The following is a 4,992-nucleotide window of genomic DNA, read 5'->3' on the forward strand; positions in this document are numbered from 1 at the left end:
TAGAATCCATTTTTAGATATCAAATAGCCACGAGTTGGTATAATAACCACAGTTTGGTATTACAAATAGTCCACTATTTAATTATTTGTAACAAAAGTTTGTAAACAAATAAAAATCTTGTCAGCCAAATAGCTAGATCTATAATCATTTAGTCGAAGGATTCACATTGGATGTCCACAATTGGGTGGATACACCACCAACATTCTTCGCGAGACTTTAGAAAAAGTAAAAACCATAAGTTAAGACCTAGACCAATATTCTAACCATAAGTTCAATTGTTGGAATAAAAGGAGTTAAAGACTATAAGAAAACTCTAAGGGGTAGAGTAAAGATTGAGTTGGATGTACAGTAACTCAATACTTTAAGCTATACAGAAGAAGAAGGTCTGAACTGAGAGGAGGTTCGATCTTATTTTCATAAGATTATCGAACACTACTTTCAGATGGATGTCAGGCTAAAAGCCGAGGTTCATACCTCGAGGAAGTAAGAAGTGGACTAAAACTTGAGAAAGTGAGTAATATTTACTCAGAAGTACGATAACTCAAGTAAACTTAGGTAAATGAAGTTGGACGAAGAAAATATCGTAGACCAATTACAGCTCGAGAAGGCCAAATACTGAAGGAGATTGACCATACCAAAACTAAAGTCTATTTAAAAGATTCCTTTCATGGAACCTAAAGAAACCAAAATAGTTATAGGTATCAATTATAATCCCTGATTGGATGGACTAAATGAGTCTAATCCATTCTTAGAGGAATAAACCATCATGATCAATTCCATAGTAAGTACCTCACCAAGTACTATTATTGCAGTTTTGGTAGTAAGGGAAAGACAAAGACCTATTTTATCAAATAGGAGAATGTTATCCAATTAGTCCTCAAATAAGACCGTCGGGACAAGAAGAAGTCCCAATCATTGAATATTCAATGAGAAAGGAAACAAGCTTATAATATTGGAGGAAATCATGGAAGTAAAGGAAGTAATAGTTGTTTGAGGTCAAACACTAATGGATTCCAGGAAGAATCTGGACAAGGGATATATTCAATTATATCCAGTGAGATCACCACGGAGTTCGAGAAAAGTCGTAGTCTGCACAAGACAGATCCACATTTCGGAAACGTGAGAGAGTTCAAACTTCGAGGACGAAGTTTAGTTTAAGGGGTAGAGACTGTAATATCCCGTGTATTGGGGTTACAAAAATAGAGGAAACAGATGTGTGCATTGCATTCATGCATAGAAAATGCGGGGAATTTTCGCGCTTTAAAGTAAAGCAGTCACGATGAATCGAAGTTTCACTTGACCTTGGTGGAATTGAAGTAGCTCATCAAGTCAAGCGCTATAAACCTCAATGTGACTTTGCTAAAACCTTGTTTTGGGTAGAGATGATTTGATCTAAGGGGTTAGATCAAATGGAATTAAAACTAACACAACAACCCTTTAATCAAGAATCAACTACTTGATCTTATTAAAGATCACAACATGATATTCTTTGCCATAACATAAGAACATCTATTCAATTGGAAATCAACTAACAATAAGAAATGGAGAGAATTATTCTTGACCTATCCCTTCCATGTCTTTAACAAATAAATATTCCTACCATGAACCTCATGGTAATTTTGAACTAAATTATTGAACTCAACACCAACACAAACTTATCATTAAACCCTAGAGATGGGAGAAGCCTATAACCATCAAACAGAAAATAATCAAACTCTAAGTTATTAACACTTAAAAGTTAAGAAACTACACTTGGGGTATAATTGAATTCACTTAAAAAAATAATTACCAAATATGGTAAAACACAAGGACCTAAGTGCATAAAAGTCACCCATTCTTATTTTAATCATAACTTATTAAATATGTGGAATATTACAAAACTAAATTCGTTTACATTACGAATTATAGTTCAAACTATTTGAATAAAATAAAATATGAGTACTTTGAAACTCATATGATCATGCCTTGGTGAAATCAACAATCACCATTCAAAATTGGGGTATAATCCTTGTCTTTGACATTCTGATCCCAATTATAATATAAATACAGTCACATATGATATAGTGACTCACCCACAAGCATAAAACCATTCACAAGATATTGAGTAACAAAAGCCACTTGGATATCCAAAAATAAATCACATGAGAGGATAATACCCATGCCACATAGGATGAAAATATCTACATACCTTGAATCCTAAGCAATGCCACCTCATGCTTAAAGGATTTCTATGGATGAGAGAATGACAACCAAGCACCTTACTCATCAAAGTGAAACAAGAGTCACCCACCTATGTGTCATGATATTAGAGCATGCCCAAGCCTATAAAAGGAACCCTCTACCTCATTCATCTCATCATCTTGCAACATGATGCAAGAAGACCAACACATTGAGCCACTCCATAAAATAGTTAGGATCAAGATGAAGCAGCTAGGAGGTGGAGGCATGCCACAAGATGCGGGTTTATCGGAATTCCTGAAGAACAAGCTACGAGAAGATAGCAAGGTAGAAATTCTAAGGAAGACCACATATTTAGATAATCACATCATCATTCCTTGAGTAGAACCTTAGATTATAATCCAAGTCCTTGTGGAGTGAGAGGGGTAATTGGTATAACCATATCTAAATATTTCTAGTAATAACTTAGGAAGCCAAACCTTGATCATTATAAATTGTGTAGTGATCATAAACCCTAAGAACTTGAAGTAGAAGATATAAGCTCATAAGTAAAGCTTAGAGTTAAAGCCTATAATATATATGGTGAGAAACCATTCATCATTATAACCAAAGTTAACTATAAAAAGAAATATAGCTACTTTAGTTACTTTAAACAATAGATTAAGAATATAATAGAAATCTATTGGTATAAGATAAAACCAATTCTCAGATCCTTAGTAACTAAAGGAGCACATGAAATATTAAGCAAGTAACCATTTTTATCCTGCATTGGGGAGAGTAAACCTAGCCAACACAATATGGTATCATCTCATACCTACAACCTAGAATTATATCTCAAATCTAGTTTGTGTATCACTTAAGTGATCAGAACTAAAAACCTAAACCATATTTGAGATCCAACCCATGTGTCATTAGGTAAATAGCATTTGAACCCTACTGGTTCATTAATTAAATCCTATTCTTCAATTATAAAACATAAGAGCCACCTAATGTTAAGTCCTATAAGTAAACCATATGTGTAGTGATCAACCCATTATCTTTGTAACAAGATAAACCATGATGGAAACAATACCTACTTAGATACTTTCAAATATAATGACAGTATTAACCTTAATAAGGGGGGTTATGATAGAAACTATAAAACCCTAATACATTTGAGCTCACATAAAATCATGTGCAAGTGAGCAATTCCCCAAATGGAAACCAAGTCCTAATACTAATCTCTGAAATATTTTGAGTTCAAAGTATCAACTATAAATATTCCAAAAGATTTGATTCACAAGAAAAACCTAAGATTAAAATGAATACATAAACTCATGCCTAATTGAAGTTTGGAATAAAGCTCCCCAAACATACCAATAGAACCATATATTTGTGTTAAACAATCCAGTGACATAGTGATTGTTCCAAATAGAATTAATGGGATTTAAATAACCAGATACCTGCAAATTCATGTTGAATTTAAATCAACAAAACATGAAATGAAATTTGAAAACAGAAAATAAAAACAGAAAAGAAATAAAGGAGAGAAGGCTTACCTGGACCTTACCAGACCGCAGCAGCCCAGCAACTGGCCCAGCAGGAGTCCACCAACTCGGCCCAAACTGCAGCCAAAGCCAGCCAAAGCCAGCCCAATACCCCTTCGTCTAAAAATATCGAGGACGAGCTCGTCCTCATCCTCTCTCGTGAGCCGGAGAGCAGCACGACGCCGTGATGATCTTCCCCCTCTCGCCGGCGCCTTCTCCTTGCTCCACTCCGTGACGAGGCTCGCCTCCGGAACCCTATAAATACCCCACGGCGAACCCCGAGGCTCGTTTTCTTCCTCATTTGCCCCAATTAAGCAAACCTAGCTCGCCCGGCCATCTTCCTCGCCGCCGGTAGGAACCTCCCCGGCACCAAGCCGTAACCGCCATTAGCACCGCCGTGGTCGACTTGCTCCTCCTACGTAAGGAATTGAACCGAAGCAGCCCGTAGCGCCGTCACCAAGCTCAACCCCCGGCGGCCGTCGCCATGAATTCCGGCGACTCAAGTCACCTCCGGCCACGCCATCAAGCGCGTCGTGCCCCCGGTGAGCCACCGATTCCCCTAGCTTGCTTAAATCGCTCGATTGTATCCCGTAACATGCCCGAGCACCGTTGGTCCGTGAACTCGCCGCTCGGCCTCACCGGCGAGCAAGCTCCGGCGACCTTTTAGGAGCGGCGCCACCACCAAATTGTTCCTCTCGGTGCACTGAGTCTCGTGGTGTAAGTAGATTATCTGCGCGAGCCCGGAATCGACGGCGATCGTCGATTTCCGCCGGCCACCGTGAGTCTCTGGTCATGAACCCAAATTTTGACTTGGTCCACGCCGCGTGGCAGCCAACGTGGCATTGGCCCACCAGTCAGTGACTGTGTGGGTAAACTATCTGGGTAGGTTTAGTTATTTCCCGTTTCAATTAAATCTCAAAATACCTGCAACTTCAAATAATTGTTGAAAATGCATAAAAGGTCAGAAAAATATAAATGTGATACTAAAATTCTTAGAAAAGAAAACTCTATCCAATAAAAATATAATATGAAATTTTTATTTTTCAATAAAAATTTAATTATTTAACACTTGTTATTTAAACCTTTAATTTTAATTCCAAATTTAATTAAAATTCAATAATTAACAAAAACTTCTAAAATTAATAAAAACCAGTAAGCAAATCAGGAAAATATTAAAACTAATTTTCCTTTGCTTATAATTTATTAAATCCCTAATAAGTGGATTTAAACCCTAATTAATAATTGTCTTAATTATTAATTCTTTAAAAATAATAAAAAGACAAATCCA

This window comes from Lolium rigidum, chromosome 1 (assembly GCF_022539505.1).
Source record: "Lolium rigidum isolate FL_2022 chromosome 1, APGP_CSIRO_Lrig_0.1, whole genome shotgun sequence".
In the NCBI taxonomy this organism is placed as follows: domain Eukaryota; kingdom Viridiplantae; phylum Streptophyta; class Magnoliopsida; order Poales; family Poaceae; genus Lolium; species Lolium rigidum.